Source organism: Thalassophryne amazonica, chromosome 2 (assembly GCF_902500255.1).
Source record: "Thalassophryne amazonica chromosome 2, fThaAma1.1, whole genome shotgun sequence".
Classification (NCBI taxonomy): domain Eukaryota; kingdom Metazoa; phylum Chordata; class Actinopteri; order Batrachoidiformes; family Batrachoididae; genus Thalassophryne; species Thalassophryne amazonica.
The window spans coordinates 137,292,772-137,315,363 of record NC_047104.1 but is presented as its reverse complement, the minus strand read 5'-3'; the positions used below and the strand labels follow the sequence as shown (position 1 = coordinate 137,315,363).

General features: G+C 40.8%; 1 long non-coding RNA gene across 1 annotated transcript; it reads right to left on the bottom strand.

Moving 5' to 3' along the window:
• Positions 1-447: 447 nt before the first annotated feature.
• LOC117503068 lies at positions 448-21,306 on the bottom strand. Its single transcript, XR_004558471.1, has 3 exons — positions 21,072-21,306; positions 17,640-17,642; positions 448-457 (listed from the first exon to the last, which is right to left on the bottom strand). It is a non-coding gene; the product is annotated as an uncharacterized LOC117503068 (long non-coding RNA).
• Positions 21,307-22,592: the final 1,286 nt, after the last annotated feature.

Sequence of the window (22,592 nt, the reverse complement as noted above, 5' to 3'; positions counted from 1 at the left end):
ACAGTGACATCAGAGCACATGTATATAACGCCAAATCACAACAAACAGTTGCCCCAAGGCGCTTTATATTGTAAGGCAATGGTGTGGTGGAAATTACATTTACAAGGCCAATAGTGCCCGTAGTTAAAGAATCACCCTTAAATTGAACATTGAAACCCCATTTAATGTATATTTTACATTATATCTTCATCAAACATGTCCCAATCACTCTCATATTTGAAAGTGAAGTGCAGACTGGTCATTTGAATTTAACATTGAAAAGTCCTATTGGAGTACATTTCACAAAAGTGCCTCGGCCACATTTTTCTGTTATGGATTTACCTACACCACCAAAATTGGATGGAGGTTCCAATTTTATGCCTGTTTGTCTTCCAGTCATCAGTCAGAAACCAAGCGCCAAAAGCAATGACACATTGTGCATAGCAGAGATAACCAATATTCTGTGAAAATAAAGTCACTAATCCACCTTGGCAGCACAGTGGGTTAGTGGTTAGCACTGTTGCCTCACAGCAAGAAGGTCATGGGTTTGATTCTCACCTGGGGCCTTTCTGTGTGGAGTTTGCATGTTCTCCCGTGTTTACGTGGGTTTCCTCCAGGTCCTTCGGTTTCCTCTCACATTTAAAGACATGCAGGTTAGGTGAATTGGAAACTTTATAATTGCCCAGGTCTCCCTTGGAAAAGGTCTCAATTTCAATGGGACTAACTTGGTTAAAACAAAAATTCTGAAAAAGAATTCAGAAACCAAAAAAGTTGAAAAAAAAAAATCACCACAAAAAAACCCTTTGATTCAAGTGCATGAATTAAATACATCCTCCTGACATTTGATCACATCTAGCTTATGAAAAGCCACTTCTAACATGACTTTGACCTTAACAATTTTTTTCCAAAGTAAAATTTTGTGGCATTGTCAACTACTGTTGGGGGAGGTTTTCTCCTGTGAGTGTGGTGCTCTAATTATGGGGCGCTGTGAGTACTATTTTGTGGGAAAATTTTATTTAGTCCATTTTGGAATAAGGCTGTAACATAAAATGTGGAAAATGTGAAGCACTCTGAATACTTTCTTGGATGCACTGTAGAAAAGGAGATAGAACAATAGACAAGACTTTTGAAGAAAGAAGACTTGAGATTACCAGAAAGAAAATACAGTGTTTCAGGTTTGAGATCAGATGTTTAAATACCAATAATTGGTGGGACATCTGGTGACAAAATTATCCCACAAAATGAAGTATGGTTCTAATAACTAGAAAAAAGGGTATCATGGGTGATGTGTAACTGAAGAAACAAGGCGAGGATAAATGTCAGGTTTATAAGACAGTAAGTCCGCCAATGATTTGTGGGACTGAGACATGAGCAGTGAAGGGAGTGCACGAAATGATGGAGGTGTCAGAAATGTGAGTGAAAGGAGAATGCTGAGTTACAGTGCTGGTCAAAATAAAAAGTGAAACAGTCAGAGAAACAGAAAAAGTCTTCAAAATACCCAAGAAATTGCAGGAATGTTGGCTGAAGTGCGTTGGATGTGTGAAATGAATAGATAATGACTATGCCAGCAAGAGTGATGAGTGTGAAGCACACAGGAACAGAAAGACGGGGATGCCGAAGTAGAGGTGGATAGATCGAGTAAAAGAAGACAAATGAAAAGGGGCTGAATAAAGGGGTGGAGCAGGGTGTACTGACGAGGTTAATCAGACACACTAACCGTACATACAAATGGAAGATGATCAACAGAAAAATGACCCCAAAACAATTGTGTTAAATTTAGTATTATGAATATTTTAAATGCGGTGGCACGGTGTTTTAGTGGTTAGCACTGTTGCCTCCCAGTGAGAAGGTCATGGGATCGAGTCCCACCTGTGGCCTTTCTGTGTGGAGTTTGCATGTTGTTCTCTCTGTGTTTGCGTGGGTTTCTTCTGGGTGCGCCGGCTTCCTCCCATATCCAAAGACATGCAGGCTAGGTGGATTGGAAACTTTAAAAAATTGTCCATAGGTGCACGTGCAAGTGTTAATGTTTTTGTTTGTCTATATGTTGCCCTGCAACAGACTGGCATCCCATCCAGAGTGTACCCTGCTTCATGCCCTATGACTGCTGGGATGAGTGAATATTTTAAATGTCATAATAGTGTTTTTGTTGGTTAGCTTCTTATGTTGAACTTTCTCAGTGAACGAGGAAAACCCTTTACATTTTAAAAGAGATATTCATCTGAATAAAAATGAAAAAGGAATTGAACATGGATGATTTTATTGTTTTGTTACCTCCACCAACAAAGTTGGAAGAGGTTATGTTTTTGCACCGAACTTCTATCACAGACAAACCTGGGAGATTTATTTATTTTATTGTATTTTGGGTCAAGGATGAATGCCACCAAAAGGGAACATTAATAGGACTAATAATTTTGGAGAAACTATAGATAATAGCTACCAACACTGAACAATGGACATTGATAATTACATTCTGGATTCACACACCATTCCAGCAAGAGGTGGTAAATCATCAAGATATTAAAAGTGTGTGTATGTGCGTGTGTGATTTTATTTATTAAGTTCAATGTAAATATAAAATTGTAAATACATTAAAAGATGACACAAGAAAGTGAAAAACACTTGTTTCCATTGTGGTTCATTTAAAAAAGTAATAAAATAATAATAATAATAATAAGATAACATGAACCTAAATTTCTAAATACATTAACACAGTAAATTAACATTTAAAAAAAATTACATTATCAACAGGAAATAAAAGGGTTGAGTTCTTCTAAAAAATGTTGAGGTCTGAGGTCTAAGGTTCTAAAAACATTCTGGACTCACACACCATTCTAACTCATTATAGAAACTTTGCATAATTTATTACAACCCTTGAAAAATATTAGCTACCTATGTTGTAAACACTACCCAATCTAGAGCTCATGGATTCCCACGATTCATTAGTTTGAATTTAATATTTAAAAGTCAATTTGGTGTACATCCTGCATTATATCTCAATTAAAGGTGCCCCAATCACTCTCATTTGTGACAATGAGGTGCAAACTGTCACTCTCAATGAATAGACTAAATTTGATCCGCATCTGATCAGTGTTGTGAATTTAGTGGATATTTGATTTTAACACTGAAAAGCCCTTTTGTATTATATTTTAACGTATGAAAAGTCACTTTTAACAGGACTTTTTTCCAAGGTAAAAAATTGTGCAATTGGAAACTGGTGTTGGCGGATGTTTGCCTTATGAGCACAGTGCTCTAGTTTTTTTGTTTTTTAGTTTCTCAAATAACAGCTGTGTATTGTAATGATAATTAATGAGACTTTTCCTGTCCTCTGAAAGGCTGTACAATAATTAATAATTCATTTCAGCCCTGGCAGTTTATTCAAATCTGTTAACTTTTCAAAAAAAACATCAACAAAAAGGGGGGAGGGAGAGACAGAGACGAGAATCAGACAGATTAAAAAGAAGATAATTGTAATAAGAGTGAATGAAAACCTGACAGCATGTTGAGTGAAACAGAAACCGTTACAGAGAGGTAAGCTTGGTTATTTCTCAGAGGACCTGTGTGAAGTAGCTCACACGAAGGCCTCTGGCACCACATCACTCCAGCTCGCCTAATTGCAGTCCAAAGGGAATGCAAAAAGCCTTGTACACACCCAAAGGATTCATACATAACAGCACCACAATCCAGTAACCGTGTGTGGCGTACCCATGTCAAACATTCATTTCCAACATTGTAATCAGTTATTCTTGCTCTGTATTTCAAAATGATATTGATATTACATACAGTATATTACTCAGGAAAACATGAGTGCTATTCAGTGCTTAGGACCATCTGAACCAACAGTTAATAACTTAGTTAAGACCCAATTTTTCACAGCATTATTTTTGTAAGTAAGTAAGTAAGTAAGCTTTATTTATATAGCACTTTTCTCAGACCAAGGTCACAAAGTGCTTCACATGATATAAATAGACAATAAAAAAACAACACATACAAATATAAAAACAGTCAAGTCATTTAAACTAAAATGCCAGTTTGAAAAAAATGTGTCTTTAGTTGCTGTCTAAAAGCATCCACAAAATCCAGAGAGCGAAGGGAACAGGGAAGTTCATTCCAGAGGCGAGGTGCCACAGCTTTAAAGGATCTGTCCCCTCGAGTTTTGAAACAAGTATGGGGAACCATCAGCAGGTTCTGATTGGAAGACCTCAAGCTCCTGCTGGAAACATAAGGCTGGATCAGGTCCTTAATGTGTTCCGGTGCCTGCCCATGTAAAGCTCTAAAGGTCAGCACTAGGATTTTGTAATTTATCCTGTAAAAAAACATCTCATGCTCATTATAACCCACCATTCTGCGTAATTTGGAAATGTTATGAATTTGTAAAAAAAAAAAAAAAAAAAACTGTTCTTAACGGGCTGCCTAGTGTGATGTTCCAAAGACATCCCTCCATCCAAAATGACACCTAGGTTACGCAGGCTGCCTTTAACAGAGCCGCTCATATTACCAAGGTGATGCTTAATGACAGACATAGCACTATCTGGAGCTACAATCAATGTCTCAGTCATATTAGAATTCAACTGCAGGCTGTTGTCAGTAAGCCATTCTGTAATTTTGGTGAGACAACTGAGAGAACAGAGTTTCTGGGCTTCAGTTGTCTTAAAAGAACAGTACAGCTGCAAGTCATCAGCATACAGATGGTAGGACACATCACCGAACTGCTGGATGAGCTTAACAAGAGGAAGGATATACAGCAGGAACAAAACCGGACCCAGGACTGAGCCCTGCGGCACACCCCACAAAAGATCAGCAGATTCAGACATCACATTGCTCACAGACACACTAAAAGTTCTACCAACCAAGTAAGAGCTAAACCACTCTAATACATGCCAACCATATTTGTATGTGGGCCAGGGCTGATGATTTTGTTTTGTGGCAGAGGTCAGGTCAGGGAGCATGCAGTGGTGCTGTACGTTGCTGCCTCCACCACACTATGGAAGTAATTAAGTAAGTAAGCAAATTTTATTTATATAGCACTTTTCACATATAAAAATCACAAAGTGCTTTACAATGAAAGTATAACATGTCACGTGCATGTGGCTCAGAGGACAGTGACAAGGAGGAGACACAAACGAGAGGATTAGAAAAATAGAAGTATTTATTTACAATAGTTTAAGTCAATAAATTAAAAGGTGCAAAGATGTGCAGCTGTGCAAAAAGGCGCTCTGTTACTGGTCTGCGCAGCGAGACGTCCTAAAGAGAGAGAGAGAGAGAGAGAGAGAACAAAATGAATTAGTTGGGCACACTTAAATAAGAGACAGGGACACCGGGCCCAGGTGCCCCTGATTATGGGCCCGCCCCGCTACAAGACAGCGGGCCGTCACACCCTCCCCCTTCAAAACGGAAGTCCACCTAAGGACTTTCCAACCCAATTGCAAACAGCACAATTTTTTCTTTTTTGTTAGTAGTACTACATTATATTTTTTGTTGCACCAAAATTACATTTACAGCTTACCTATATTCAGCTATACTTTTTTCTTTACAAACTACTTTAAAATCTGATAGGACTAAGTTTTTTCTTCTATTATCAAACAAGAGAAGTTCTACTATTTGCAAGGAATCAAATTAGACTTAGCTATACAAGGCTAAAGATGACACCAATTGGTAAAGTCACAAGCTTAGCACACATGTCCTCTGCTGCACCTCCAGAGTTCCGGCACCTGAAACTGGGGAGAGGCAGAAGAGAGACAGGCACAAAAATTAAGGCAACTTTGCTTTTTCCTTTTTTTAAACTGGCGCACGTGACAAAGCATCAGCCAACAAGTTATCAGAACCTTTAATATGACGAATGTCTAAACTGAACACCTGTAGAAACAGCACTTTCAACGTTTTTTCACACCTAAGTGACCAAAGTCATCATGGGCAACTCTGAGCACATCATCACGAAACATCTCAGGAACAACAATCTGAAAAATGGACTCACCAACGAAGTCACCATGACATGGGACCCACTTGCGCACCAACAGACCCTCCTGCATGAAGTACCCATGAGCAGCACTCTGTACCTTGTCACCTGGAAGAACATTTTCAAACAAAACTGAAAGAGTTGGATCAGACTTTTGATGCTGACTCCATTCCTTCACAGAGACAGATGCGGGGAGCTCGGGCAACAAGACTCGGCACATCCGACTCAGACGCACGAAATTGAGCGCGCGTCACGACACAAGCCGGAAACACCTCTGGACACTGCTCTTCAAGCAGAGACGACGAGCGTGGCTCAGGGGTCACCACGGGCAAAGGAGACCTCGGCCACACCGCACTACCAACCAAATCATTGCCTAAAATCAATGAAACCCCAGGAAGCGGCAGAGCAGGGCACACGCCTACAATCACCAGACCATTAATAAACCCACATTCTAACATAATTGTGTGCCTCGGCACGGAGACCACACCCAGCTCCATCCCATGCATAAGGACAGAGTCACCCGTTTCTGTAGAAGAGGAGACTGGAAGCACAGAAGCCACTATAAACGAGTGTTTAGCCCCTGTGTCACGCAGCATCTTAATATGAACACGCTGCTCGCTCCCCACAACAGACACATACGCATCATGGATGAAAGGAGCAAAAGCTTTATCGAACTTTTTCCTGGACTTATTAGTTGAAGCTGACAGAGCAGGAGCTGAAGGGACGTACATTTTACACCTGCTTTTAGACTTGAGCACAGGACACTGAGACTTCCAGTGGCCCGTTGCCTGACAGTAATTACACCTGCTAGAGTGCCCTCTGAATGAAGCAGAGCGACCCTGCGCAAAGGTCTGCGAGTAGGAGCGACTTTCACTGACTATAGGCTTGATCCTAAATGGAAAAATTTCACCCACAGCCCCCTTGTGAGTCAGGACAAAATTATCTGCCAGCTCCGCTGCCTTCAGAGCCATGCTGGGTTTCTGTTCAGTAACATAAGTAGCTACATGCTGAGGAATACAGTTCTTAAACTGCTCCAAGATCATCAACTCTGACAAACCCTCAAAAGTGTCAATATTCAAAGCAGAACACCAACAATTAAATTGACAGGTTAAATCTCTAACGAATTCCACATGAGTTTGACGTTCATTTTTCTCAAAATTCCTGAATTTCTGGTGATAAGCTTCTGGGACTAATTCGTAGGATTTTAGAACCGCAGCCTTTATTTTGGCATAATCCAGACACTCTGCAGTGCTCAACGCAGAATAAGCCTCCTGGGCACGACCAGTAAACACGGACTGCAACAACAAAGCTCTATCACAATCGGCCCAATTTTTAACATCTGCAGTGCGCTCAAACAGAACAAAAAAAGTATCTGGATCTTTTTCATTAAACTTTGGCATTAGGTGCAGACTAGCACCCACATCAAACGCGTTAGGAGCAGGCCTACAAACAGCAGAGGAAAATGATTCTTCACTCACCTCGCCTATAACCTTACCATCCCGAATCAAATTCAATTTATAGTGTTCCAATTCCATTCTCATTTTTTCAGTCTCTTGTCTGACACGTTCCAATTGAACCTCTTTTTCAGCTTCAGTTCTGTCTCATTTGTTCCAATTGAAGTTCAGCATCTTTTCTGCTTTTCTCTTGTTCAATTTGCAGCAACATTAATTCCTTACGCTGCTCAAAACTCAGTCCATCAAACAAAACAGACAGCTCGGGTTTAGAATTGGCATATAAACCCGACTGTTGCTCTCCCCCTCTCAGGACGCCTTTATTAAAGAGCGCAGCAGTGATTATATCTCTAACATCATCTTTGCATGTATTATTTCCCACTGTAATGCCGTAGTGTTTAGCTATCTGCAATAAATGTTTCTTTTGACAATTTTTCAAAAAACGTTCAGAAGGAGTGGAAAAAAAATGCGAAACAGAAACCATGGTTACAAAAAAAAGTAATGTGAACCGAACTGAATGCAAACTGCCAATCTCACATAACCGAGGCTGAGGGCCAGCGCGTCCCTCGGAGTCCCCCGCCCTGAACTACTTAACCCCAAATCTACCTGCTTAACCTAGTCTTCTTGCGGTCTCATATGGTGGGTATTTATGCGCTAAAACCCGATGGGTTTGAGCAGCGACCAGCAAGCTGACAACCACCAGAACACCACGGACGCGCTCCCAAGCCGAAGCTTGTAGCCACGTTCACCACTGCCCTCACAAAATAAAAGCAAGCAAATCTCCTTATGAGAAAAGCCACTAAAGCCTAACGAAGGACTCCAAAACACCATGCAGCATGAGACAGCACTTACTTTCACCTCGGATCAAAAAAAAAAAAACAACACAATTTGGCTTCAAACCTCTCGCGTGTCCCCACAAACAAACGAACGAACACGCAATCAGCAAGTGCGCACCGGATTCTAATCATGTAATCAGCGCGCGGCAAAGCCCCAACACAAAAACAGGCCTAAAAACAAACTTTAACCAAATAAATTTACAAAAACTAAACGCGCTGACTACAAAAATTAAATTTAAAGGACGAGCCCCCACTCTTGTCACGTGCCTGTGGCTCAGAGGACAGTGACAAGGAGGAGACACAAACGAAAGGATTAGAAAAATAGAAGTATTTATTTACAATAGTTTAAGTCAGTAAATTAAAAGGTGCAAAGATGTGCAGCTGTGCAAAAAGGCGCTCTGTTACCGGTCGGCGCAGCGAGACGTCCTAAAAAGAGAGAGAGAACAAAATGAATTAGTTGGGCCCACTTAAATAAGAGACAGGGACACTGGGCCCAGGTGCCCCTGATTATGGGCCCGCCCCGCTACAAGACAGCGGGCCGTCACAAACATATCTCAACTATATAAAACAATAGATTACAGCATAAAACAACAATTTAATTAAAAGCTTGTCTGAATAAAAAGGTCTTCAGCTGCTTTTTAAGAGAGTCAATGGATTCTTTACAGCGTAAAGACAGGGGAAGAGAATTCCACAGCCTTTGTGCCACTACCCGAAAGGCCTGATCCCCACGAGTTTTGAACCGCGTACGTGGAACCAACAGCAAGCTTTGACCTGACGATCTAAGAGCTCGGGATGAAGAATAAGGTTTCAGCAGGTCACAGATGTACTCAGGAGCTTGACCATGTAAGACCTTAAAAGTTAAAACTAAAATATTAAAATGAAACCTAAAATTTACTGGCAACCAATGAAGAGAAAACTGGAGTGATATGGGATATTCTATTGGTGCCAGTTAAAAGTCTTGCCGAAGCATTCTGTACAGACTGAAGGCAATCCAAAGCTGATTTACTAAAGCAAATTAAAAGACTGTTACAATAATCCAAACGAGAAGAGATAAAAGCATGAATAATCATCTCAAGTTCAACCTTTGACACTAAGCTTCTTGGGTGCCAAGCATATAAATAAATAATAAACTAACCATCTACCTGCCACATCCAGGTGAAATGTGGCGTCCCTTTAGCTACAGTAGTGTTCAGAATAATAGTAGTGCTATGTGACTAAAAAGATTAATCCAGGTTTTGAGTATATTTCTTATTGTTACATGGGAAACGAGGTACCAGTAGATTCAGTAGATTCTCACAAATCCAACAAGACCAAGCATTCATGATATGCACACTCTTAAGGCTATGAAATTGGGCTATTAGTAAAAAAAAGTAGAAAAGGGGGTGTTAACAATAATAGTAGCATCTGCTGTTGACGCTACAAACTCAAAACTATTATGTTCAAACTGCTTTTTTAGCAATCCTGTGAATCACTAAACTAGTATTTAGTTGTATAACCACAGTTTTTCATGATTTCTTCACATCTGCGAGGCACTAATTTTATTGGTTTGGAACCAAGATTTTGCTTGTTTACTAGTGTGCTTGGGGTCATTGTCTTGTTGAAACACCCATTTCAAGGGCATGTCCTCTTCAGCATAAGGCAACATGACCTCTTCAAGTATTTTGACATATCCAAACTGATCCATGATACCTGGTATGCGATATATAGGCCCAACACCATAGTAGGAGAAACATGCCCATATCATGATGCTTGCACCACCATGCTTCACTGTCTTCACTGTGAACTGTGGCTTGAATTCAGAGTTTGGGGGTCGTCTCACAAACTGTCTGCGGCCCTTGGACCCAAAAAGAACAATTTTACTCTCATCGGTCCACAAAATATTCCTCCATTTCTCTTTAGGCCAGTTGATGTGTTCTTTGGCAAATTGTAACCTCTTCTGCATGTCTTTTATTTAACAGAGGCACTTTGCGGGGGATTCTTGCAAATAAATTAGCTTCACACAGGCATCTTCTAACTGTCACAGCACTCACAGGTAACTCCAGACTGTCTTTGATCATCCTGGAGCTGATCAATGGGTGAGCCTTTGCCATTCTGGTTATTCTTCTATCCTTTTTGATGGTTGTTTTCAGTTTTCTTCCACGTGCCTCTGTTTGTTTGTTTTTTTCCATTTTAAAGCATTGGAGATCATTGTAGATGAACAGCCTATAATTTTTTGCACCTCTGTATAAGTTTTCCCCTCTCCAATCAACTTTTTAATCAAACTACGCTGTTCTTCTGAACAATGTCTTGAACGTCCCATTTTCCTCAGGCTTTCAAAGAGAAAAGCATGTTCAACAGGTGCTGGCTTCATCCTTACATAGGGGACACCTGATTCACACCTGTTTGTTCCACAAAATTGATGAACTCACTGACTGAATGCCACACTACTATTATTGTGAACACCCCCTTTTCTACTTTTTTTTTTACTAATAGCCCAATTTCATAGCCTTAAGAGTGTGCATATATATAAGAAATATACTCAAAACCTGGATTCATCTTTTTAGTCACATAGCACTACTATTATTCTGAACACTACTGTACTTCAGCTACCATAACACCTTTCAAAGCTAAGACAGTAAAAGACATCTTGTATCAGCACTCTGTGACAGTAACTGTGCTGCTGCCTTCTGTTAAAGGGTGCCATGTGCTATGAAGGGGATGAAGGAAAGCTGTTTAATGCCACAAACCATGGGAGAGCATGGTTTGTGGCAAATCTTGCCTTTGGAAGGTGGCACCTAATGTGTTGCTGAAGGGATCGCCTACTGCACTGGTGGCTAGGAGTGTGAATCTTTCAGTATCTCATGATTTGATTCACAAGGTCATGATTAAACTCACAATCATTTTTGATTCACAATGACTTTCAGTTAAACAAAATAAATAAATTTTTGATTCTAAATTAATTCAGGACATAGAGCTGTTAATTTCAGGAGCTACACAATTGTTCTGCAGCGTGCTAAGAAAGATGGTGTGTCAAATGATGTCATGAAAGCAAAGTGTGCCATCTGAAAAAGGCCATGATGACAAAAGCAAAACTTTGAATAAAGCTATTCCTTTTCTATGACACTGTAGTGGTGCAGGTCTTTTGGAAATGAAACAGACAATGGATGTAGTTATTCTTGTCTGGAAGTTTGTTAAAGTGATTGTGTGCTGGTCGGCTCCTGGTGTTGCTGCTCCACCTGAACGTTCATTGTGTTTCTGAAAGGCTTCATCTTCATATTGCACAGCTTGCATATAGAATTCCTCGTATGAGGCTCCTTCTTACCTAGGATATTATCAAACCCAAAGTGCACCAAATGCTTGCTTTCAACATTGATGGAGCGGTAGGCCTGTCACAACAACAAATTTTGCTGGACAATATATTGATTCATAAAATGTCAAAATAAACAATAATGTCACAATATTATCAAAGTTTGAAGACCATTTTATGGTCAAAGAACAATGAACTTTTAATTCCCAAGAATATTTAATATTGGGATTGAAATGTGAAACATAAAAATCCTTAATCAATCCTCATCATCTGGCCTATGCAAAGCAGAATAAAATCAATAATTCCAGATTTGCATTGTTTTTGTCAGAGCCACAACTTGAGCCAATTTCAATTAAAATTAAATATGATGCAAATTCCATATTATATTTATATATTTATATTATATTCATGTTATATTTCATGCCATCTGATGCTATACTTGTCATAAATAATGATTAAAATGTTATAAACACATTAATATTGGGTGGATATAGCATTTGCTTCCATGTACAAACACACTAAGAAAAAGACTCATTGGATGAAATCAATCAATCAATCAATCAATCAACTTTTTTTTTATATAGCGCCAAATCACAACAAACAGTTGCCCCAAGGCACTCTATATTGTAAGGCAAGGCCATACAATAATTATGAAAAACCCCAACGGTCAAAACGACCCCCTATGAGCAAGCACTTGGCTACAGTGGGAAGGAAAAACTCCCTTTTAACAGGAAGAAACCTCCAGCAGAACCAGGCTCAGGGAGGGGCAGTCTTCTGCTGAGACTGGTTGGGGCTGAGGGAAAGAACCAGGAAAAAGACATGCTGTGGAGGGGGGCAGAGATCGATCACTAATGACTAAATGCAGAGTAATGCATACGGAGCAAAAAGAGAAAGAAACAGTGCATCATGGGAACCCCCCCCACAGTCTACGTCTAAAGCAGCATAACCAAGGGATGGTCCAGGGTCACCTGATCCAGCCCTAACTATAAGCCTTAGCGAAAAGGAAAGTTTTAAGCCTAATCTTAAAAGTAGAGAGGGTATCTGTCTCCCTGATCTGAATTGGGAGCTGGTTCCACAGGAGAGGAGCCTGAAAGCTGAAGGCTCTGCCTCCCATTCTACTCTTACAAACCCTAGGAACTACAAGTAAGCCTGCAGTCTGAGAGCGAAGCGCTCTAATGGGGTAATATGGTACTACGAGGTCCCTAAGATAAGATGGGACCTGATTATTCAAAACCTTATAAGTAAGAAGAAGAATTTTAAATTCTATTCTAGAATTAACAGGAAGCCAATGAAGAGAGGCCAACACGGGTGAGATATGCTCTCTCCTGCTAGTCCCCGTCAGTACTCTAGCTGCAGCATTCTGAACCAACTGAAGGCTTTTTAGGGAACTTTTAGGACAACCTGATAATAATGAATTACAATAGTCCAGCCTAGAGGAAATAAATGCATGAATTAGTTTTTCAGCATCACTCTGAGACAAGACCTTTCTGATTTTAGAGATATTGCGTAAATGCAAAAAGGCAGTCCTACATATTTGTTTAATATGCGCTTTGAATGACATATCCTGATCAAAAATGACTCCAAGATTTCTCACAGTATTACTAGAGGTCAGCGAAATGCCATCCAGAGTAAAGATCTGGTTAGACACCATGCTTCTAAGATTTGTGGGGCCAAGTACAATAACTTCAGTTTTATCTGAGTTTAAAAGCAGGAAATTAGAGGTCATCCATGTCTTTATGTCTGTAAGACAATCCTGCAGTTTAGCTAATTGGTGTGTATCCTCTGGCTTCATGGATAGATAAAGCTGGGTATCATCTGCGTAACAATGAAAATTTAAGCAATACCGTCTAATAATACTGCCTAAGGGAAGCATGTATAAAGTGAATAAAATTGGTCCTAGCACAGAACCTTGTGGAACTCCATAATAACTTTAGTCTGTGAAGAAGATTCCCCATTTACATGAACAAACTGTAATCTATTAGACAAATATGATTCAAATCAAATTCAAACAAATCAATTCAATTATGAGCAGAATTTCCATCTAATAAATATACGAGGTCTGTTAGAAAACTATCCGCTTTTTATTTTTTGCAAAAACTATATGGATTTGAATCATCAAATCAAATCAAATCAATTTTATTTATATAGCGCCAAATCACAACAAACAGTTGCCCCAAGGCGCATTATATTGTAAGGCAAAAGCCATACAATAATTACAGAAAAACCTCAACGGTCAAAACGACCCCCTGTGAGCAAGCACTTGGTGACAGTGGGAAGGAAAAACTCCCTTTTAACAGGAAGAATCATGTGCGCTTGCATCAGCCAAGCTTGAACCTTCGTGCGCATGCGTGAGTTTTTTCACGCCTGTCGGTTGCGTCATTCGCCTGTGAGCACGCCTTGTGGGAGGAGTGGTCCAGCCTCCTTGGCGGATTTTCATTGTCAGGAAATTGGCTGATCGACTGCCGCTTTACTGCATCAAACGTTTTTCAGAAACTGTGAGAGACAGCCAGTTGGAAACCATTCGGAAAATTCAGATGGCTTTCGGTGAAGATCTTATGGGGATCACACAGATTAAGGAGTGTTACAACCGGTTTAAAGACGGCGCACCATGGCGGAGGGCGCGCCGCGCTCCGAGCGGCGATCGACAGGCTGAAACGACCAGATCATTTCCAAAGTGAAGGCTGTGTTGATCCGGAACGTCGTCTGACTACTACAGAAATGGCAGAAGATGTGGACATAGCACTTTTTCGGCACATTCCACTGTTACAGGAGTTTTTGTCATGGAAAGAGGAGCGGAGGAATTCGCCACGGGGCTGCTAATGGTGCGGGACAAAAGCACCTCCGTGTTGGTCTCATAGGACATGTTCTAACATGCCCAGCTCTTGCACCATTCGGAAGATTCAGACGGCTTTCGGTGGCTTTTCAATCGTGTGACTATCCGAGAAATTGTGGACAAGCTGGACATGCCACAACATGTCCTGTGAGGCTTCATCACGGCGTTGCTTTTTTGTTGTGCACCTCCGTCCCAATGCGCGAATTCCTCCGCACATTTTTTTATGACAAAAAACTCCTGTAACAGTGGAATGTGCAATTCATTTCCAAAGTGAAAGCTTTGTTGATCCGGGACGTCGTCTGACTACCAGAGAAATGGCAGAAGAGTTTGACATCAGCACTTTTTTGGCATGAAAAGACGTGCGGAGGAATTCGCATGTCGGGATGGAGGTGCACAACAAAAAGCAACGCCGTGATGAAGCCTCACAGGACATGTTGTGGCATGTCCAGCTCGTCCACAATTTCTCGGCTAGTCACACTAGAACATGTCCTGTGACATGTGAGACCAACACGGAGGTGCATTAGCGGCTCCGTGGCGAATTCCTCCGCTCCGCTTTCCATACAAAAACTCCTGTAACAGTGGAATGTGCCGAAAAAGTGCTATGTCCAGCTGTCGTGCCATTTCTCTGGTAGTCAGACGACGTCCTGGATCAACAAAGCGTTCACTTTGGAAATGATCTGGTTGTTTGAGCCAGTCAATCGCCGCTCGGAGCACGGCGCGCCCTCCGCCATTGTGTGCCATCTTTAAACCAGTTGTAACACTCCTTAATCTGTGTGATCCGCATAAGATCTTCACCGAAAGCCATCTGAATTTTCTGAATGGTTTCCAACTGGCTGTCTCTCACAGTTTCTGAAAAAAATTTGATGCAGTGAAGCGGCAGTTGATCAGCCAATTTCCTGACAATGAAAATTCGCCAAGGAGGCTGGACCACTCCTCCCACAAAGCCTGCTCACACGCGAATGACTCAACCGACAGGCGTGAAAAAAGTCACGCATGCGCATGAAGGTTCAAGCTTGGCTGATGCAATCACACGTGATTCAAATCCATATAGTTTTTGCAAAAAATAAAAAGTAGATAGTTTTCTAACAGACCTCGTATGTAAGCCCAACTCAAATAAAGCACATTCTTGCAAGATACATATATTTATTAAATTAAATACTTATTATTCTTTTTCATTAAACATTTTTATATTGGATTACGCCTCTTGTCATTAGTATTGGATGAAATTACAGTGCAGCATGTTTTGTTGTTTTTGACAAGTCACGCAACATGTGGTTGACCACCATTAATCCACCTTATTCCTACGCCCCATGAGCCCTTGCGTGAAATGTGCAACCAACTTCCGGTCTGATCGGAACTGACATGGGCGCAATTTGGTGGAGGATAGGGGGGACATGTCCCCCCACCTTTTCAACCGGGGGGACTGAATATGGTATGCCTCCCCACCTTCTGACATATATGTATGTACTTGAAACATGCTATGCCAGTCTTATATGCAAATCATGTCAGTCTTATGTGCAAAACCATGTCAGAATAGTATCTTTGTTTCTGCAAGTTTGTATTTTTAGCAGCATTGACTTGTTTACAACACCTGTTTCTTGTTTGTCACATTTGGAATTTTCTGGGACTGCATTTGCCCAGATTTGAAACCAAAAATAGTTGCCTCTAGGGACTAGTGTCTACACATAAGTATCAATGGACCATATGCTAATTTGCTAAATTCTGAAAGTTAGAAAAGGAAATCAGAAAAGCTATCTGGGACCTCAGAAAGCCCATCTGCAATTATTGCTTGATCTCCAAAATCAGTCTATGCAAGTGAAATTATGTTCAGTATGAGTGTTGTCATTAGTGCCACTTCGAAAATTAAATTCATGATAAGTAATTTATCCTAAACTTATGATCTGTTGTTTTTTCTTGAGAAAAAAAATACAGTATGCGATAGTTAATAATTATTAAGAGCCTGTTCTTTCATATCTATGAATACGTACCACATTGCAGTTGTTTTTTTTAAATGAAAACTCAACCTATTATTCTTTTTGAGTTCTACACGTGGTGATACCTTATTTACACCAGGATGTTAATAAAATCAATGCTGGCTATTCTCAGAATAAAGTACTTATATCCACAGTTTCAAATTGCATAAGTCAAATGGTGTCCACTTTATGGTCTTCTCAAAACATTAAAATTACTGTTCTGGATGCTCAGAATGCATCTGCGCTATCTAGAAACCATTGGCTTCTGGGGGCCTAAAACAGCCCCCAGACCCCTGGCCTATGGGCTTCGGCCCTGCGGGCCTCGCACTTTGTCCCCCCCAATTTCTAGTTTTAAATTGCGCCCTTGGGAACCAACGTTTGTTTACATGGAAACTGTTCGCGCTACTCAATTTTTTACAAGCTTTTAAGTAAAATGATGTTGGGACTCCAGCGAGGGCGGTTGCATCTCCTCCTCTCTCCTCTATCTCTGCTCCAACCTTCAAGTCTCCTACTTCACCAGACTGTGAATACTTCAAACTATATTGGATTAACCACGGAATTGATCAACTGGTCTCTAAATGCTATTGACAAATTTTTCAACAAGGAAATCAGGGCCGGGGGACCCTGCGTGCCCAGATGGAACCTACCCTGCGGGCTATGTTTTTGACTCTTGGGAGACTTGGCGTGTCACATGCTTTGTGCCATTCTCTGTGGAGGATGTCGAGGATTTATTTATATTTGGTACATGCTTTGTGCCATTCTCTGTGGAGGATGTCGAGGATTTATTTATATTTGGTTTTATTGTAGGAAGGCTGGTACTTATTGGTTTATGTGCTGCCCTGACCTACCGGAGAATTGGCAAGACGGCTGCCACCAGAACCATGACCCCTCACTTGTCCGTCATGATTAATGAGTTGGGCAAGGCGATACATTCTCAGACTGCGTTAACCCTTGAACTCAGACACAAATTGGATAACATCTCGGAGCAAATGCACACCTTGCAAAGGAAGATGTCAGAGACCAGGGAATATTCATAATTTGGTTTTGGTTATTCATGTGAGCTGTAAAGGTGTTTTTCACTGATCAACCATAAACATCGCAGGCTTATCAGCTTCTGAAGGACAAAATGCCCCATTGGTTTCTTCCAGAAGAATTTCTACGGCCTTGGTGAACATTCGCTGCCTTCTTCTCATCTTCTCCAACTCCAGCACACACGGACAGACTCATTTGCCACTCACACATGGACAGAGACTGAAAGCATGCTCCTACCTCCCCCCGACCCCCTCCTGTCCTCATCCCCACACCCATCCCGGCCCCGATCATGCCACTCCCTTCCCCCTCCAGGGTGCTGCGCAGGTATAGCTGCTGTAGCTCCCTGCCCCCCTTCAAAGTTGGCGGTGGCGTGACTACATGTTGCTGCCCCCCCCACATCGCTTCAATTCGGAAAATGGACTTTCAAGTTTAGTGCACATAAACAATGTCAAATGTATATGTGTTGTCTTAATTCTGATGTGTGCCATTATTACAGTAAACAAGTAATAATTGTGGATTAATTGCTGTATCTTGTCTGTGGTAATTGGAGTGTGGACGTAATCTTGTTGTTGTTGCACTCATGTAATGACAATGACAATAAATCTCATCCATCCATCCATCCATCCATAAAGTTGGTCGTGTTTTGTTGAAGGAGGTGGGACACAACCTTATTTACTTAAAATCCGACATAGAGCCGAGCCAAAACCTCATCCTGGTTTCAGCCCTGGTTTAGTTAAAGTTTAGTCCTGGTTTTAGACCTGGTTTAACCAAAATTTGACTCATAGTTTTAGACCTGATTTATTCAAAGTTTAATCCTGGTTTTAGACTTTGTTTAATAAAAGTTTAGACATGGTTTAATCCTAGTTCAGTTTTGATTTAGACCTGGTTTTAGACTTGATTTAATAAAGATTTCGACCTGGTTTTAGACCTGGTTTAATCAAAATGTAGTACTGGTTTTAGATCTAGTTTAACCAAGTCTAGTCCTGATTTTAGATCTGATTTTCTCCTGGTTTGGACATCACATTTACAGCCATTTAACTTTCAATAGTGTAGCGAGAAATTGAATTTTAGTCCTATACTTTAACTTTTGAAGAGATGTAGCTGTTTTCTTAGATTTACTAAACCTGCACAGATTTTGAGAATCTTGTCCATTTTAGCCACCAAGTTGATAGGTACAGTTTGTGAGAGAATCCTGTACACCTTCAAACACCTTGTTGCCTATTCAACATGAATGTGAGCATGAGCAATGCGGCGTGTATGTGTGACCTCCTCAATGGTCAGCTGGCACCCTCTGTGTGTAAATGCTGGAATGATTAGGTTTACTGTACGCTCCTCTAACAAATCCCTCACTGTAAACCCACGGTCACCCATCACTTCATCTCCAGCACGCAAGTAGTGTAGAAAAGATGAGTTCTGTGTAATGTACGTGTCACTGCATTTTCCACCATAAGCATCAGAAATAAACATGATTACTCCAGAGGGTGAAACAGCCACTAAATACTTTACTGTGTTGTTTGCATAATAATGACTGTATGACTCACTTCTTGAATCCAAGTTTTTGGCTTTTTGTAACACTGTTTCTGTGCAGTCAACTACACAAGTTGCGTTAGAGAAATGCTCTTTAAAAGCCTTTGGTAATGTGGCTTTGATTGTTTCACGAGGCAACCACACAATAAGATCCCTCATGTGTTCAGACATAATATCGATCCACATTCCTACCGTCTTGCTGACCTGACCTTGTGAGATCTTAAATGCTGAGTGAGATCTGCCATGACAAAGTTTTGTCTTCATTTCATTAAAGTCATGAGAATTGCAATACAGTGCATTATTATCAATACATTAAACATTCAAACATTTCTTGTTCCATTATTTTATCAAAGACATTTCATGTTTGCAGAATCAAAAACCTTTTTTCTTAATGAGTCAGTGCATTACGTACATTACATTAGTCTATTTTAATCTGCTATGTTTATATTATGAGTAAAAGCCGGGACTGAGCTGTGACTTACAGGAGGAATAAAAATCATATATATAAATATATTGTTTGAAAACATTGGACAATTATTGTTATTATTGAGAAAATTGAAAAAGTTTGAGTTTTCCACATTTTGAAATTGAGGTTAATTATCTTCAATGATTGTTACAATCAGTACATCACATATTTCATTATTGGGGCAGTAGTCGGGTTAAATGATGTAGGACTTGGATATTAATTGCATTTCTGTGTAGGCTCTCAGTTGTCCAGGTGGTTTCCATAGTAGAGAAGCTTGAATCTTTGACTGGACTGTGCCCACAACTGCAGAGGGAAGGGCTAAAGAACAACAACTTGTATGGAAAGCCCTCACAGTATGTGGGTACCCACGATGGTCCCTGGACAAAGTGCAGAAGTCCCAGAAAACAAAGAGACCAGATAGACAGGAGACGGAGACAAGAAGGAGTGTCTCTCCCTTATTTAGCAGGAGTAGGGGAAAAACTACAGAGGATCTTCAGACAGCACAAAATCCCAGTTTACTTTAAACCAATTAACACCTTGAGACAGAAATTAGTTCACCCTAAGGACAGGATCCCTAGTTACAAACAGTATGTAGTGTATTCTATCAGATGTCAGGAAAACTGTAATGAACACTACATAGGTGAGACTAAGCAACCTTTACACAAAAGGCTATACCAGCACCGCAGAGAGGTCGCAAATGGACCTCAGTCTGCAGTTCATCTCCACCTTAAAGACACTAACCACACGTTTAAGGACAAGGAAGTTAAAAGCTTAGCCAGAGAGAAGAAATGGTTTGAGAGAGGGGTCAAGGAAGCATTCTATGTGAAACAGTTGAAACCCAGCCTTAACTGGGGAGGGGGTCTGAGACACGCTTTATCCCCTGTTTACAATGGGGTACTCAGGTCAAAGCAGTTTCAGTCTTTTGTTTATGGTAATGAGTCATTCACGTCATCAGGGGAGTCGTCAAGGGAGCCATCAGGGGAGGCTTCCGTCCCATCATTAGGAGGGACAGCTGCCCTGTCATTAGGAGGGTGCTAACGAGAGCACAATAGGTGCTAATTAGAGCTATTGTTTAGTCGCTAGCCTATAGCAGTCGGCCTCTTGGTAGGAGGGGTCTGGTTAGGTTTAAAACACCCCAGCTTTTGTTGGCTTCTGTTTATTCTTCTCTACAAGAGTCAAGACAGAAGTCAGACTACCAGAGCAAGAATTTTAGCTGAGGAAGCTTCTGCGATTTGAAGTGAAACGTCCTCACGTCAAGCAACCCAGTCCAGTCGAAGATTCAAGCTTCTCTACTATATTAATTGCATGGTGATGCAGTACTTGGGGATCAATTGTATGATTTAAAAACAGAGAACGTGGTGCACAATAACAACTAAAATACAAACTTTAGATAAAAAGCATTGTTGCATGCAAATACTGCATTGCTGAACACTTTGTACCCAAATTGTGCCACTTTTTAGTTAGTGGAATATATTTACAGTATATATACACATTTGTCATATTTAATACAACATTGTTTTTTTTACACACCTCTAGGTCTGTTTTTATGATATTGGTCTTTTGATTGTAAATCATATGCTATGAGCTCAAATTTGACAGAATGTCATTGTGATGTAACACCAACAATATCTAGGTTAAATACAGTAATACATATTACATTTTAAGTTATTGAACACAGACATCAGGGCATAGCTATAAAATACCATTTTGTTGCATTACTAATAATATTTAAAACAGTTTATTTATGCCAGCTTGAGAGCTGTGTCCTCCACATGCATATAAAATCATACCTGTTATTCATGTGAAGCTGCTGTTGAACCTCCTCAGCACCCGGTGTTTCATCTCCATAGATTTGTTACAGCCCAACCACAACGTAGGATGGTGGTTTTCCTCCGTGAGCGTTTTATCAATGAAATGAAAGGAGCACACATACAATGTTTGGGGTGGTTTTCTTTAAGTTGAGGTTTTTAAGCCACATCCTCAAAGTCAAAGTCAAAGTCGGCTTTATTGTCAATTCTTCACATGTACTAGACATACAAGGAATCGAAATTTTGTTTCTCACCTTCCCTCGGTGATGACAGGACAAGACATTTCGACAATAAGGACAAGTATTTAGTATTTACAGTGTAGTGTCTGAGGTAATAGTAAAAGTGGAAAGTGCAGTAGTGCAAACCATTCAGTATTTGTAGCAGCAGCAGATTTTTGTTAAGACACTGTGCAAGTGGTGTGGTGGTGTTCTTCGAGTTTTCCCCACTTTGGGCAGGCGGTGAAAACTATACCGAGTCTCGCGGGCATACTCTCTTTTCATCTGGGGTGTATGTTCCAGACATTGCTCCTGCAGCCACAAATATAGCTTCCGCTTGTTGTTTGTACATCCACGAACAGCGCAAGAAGTTCCCGAACTGTGTGAGTACATTTTTGGGGGCTAAATTGTATTGATAAGCTCTAACAGTTATTCGGATAAACACCTAACTCGAACACTAATTTACAATTCATTTCAATGGCCAAATGCTACTTCCGGTTACCTCACCGGACGTTGGTAGCACGATCTTTTTTACATGAGCCGGCCCAGGAATAAGGTAGATATTTAATCAATTTTCAGCTTGTTAGATTTTTGCACAACCATCTCATAAAACCTCACTGTGTACAAATTAAAAACATCAGAGGCAGCATCGCTATCTGGTGAGCACCTCATTTGTGAAGTTCATTCCTTTTCTATACCCATTTACTCCAGTTAAGGGTCACAGGGGGGCTGAAGCCTAGCCCAGCAGTCACAGGGTGTGAGAAGCAACCCCAGCAACCTTCCTATGAGGCAGCAGTGATGATGTTCGTCCTTTGCGAGTAAAGATGACCATTTTTCTTTACATTCATCACTAGGTAATGTGTGCAGAGATGTCTAACCAAGCCAATCTTCACTCTGAATTTTCTGCTGCAGTGTGGGCATGAAATGTCTGGCTGGGAAAGGGAGCTTGACCGGTCCTTCCAGCATTGTTGCTTTTGCTGCAGTTTTTGGATGCGTTTCACTTCAGAGTCCACTACACCTGTTTTGACTGAGGTGCGCCAAGCAGGGCGGTGTTGTGCAACTTCTTTCCAGGATTTAGGGGGATGTTACAGCACTTTAGGGAGGTTTTGAGGGTGTCGCTATAGCATTTTAGCTGTCCACCACAAGATCTCCTCCCTTCCTTGAGCTCCCCGTAGAATAGATGCTTTGGGAGTCGGATGTCTTCCATGCAGTGTACATGGCCGGCCCATCAAA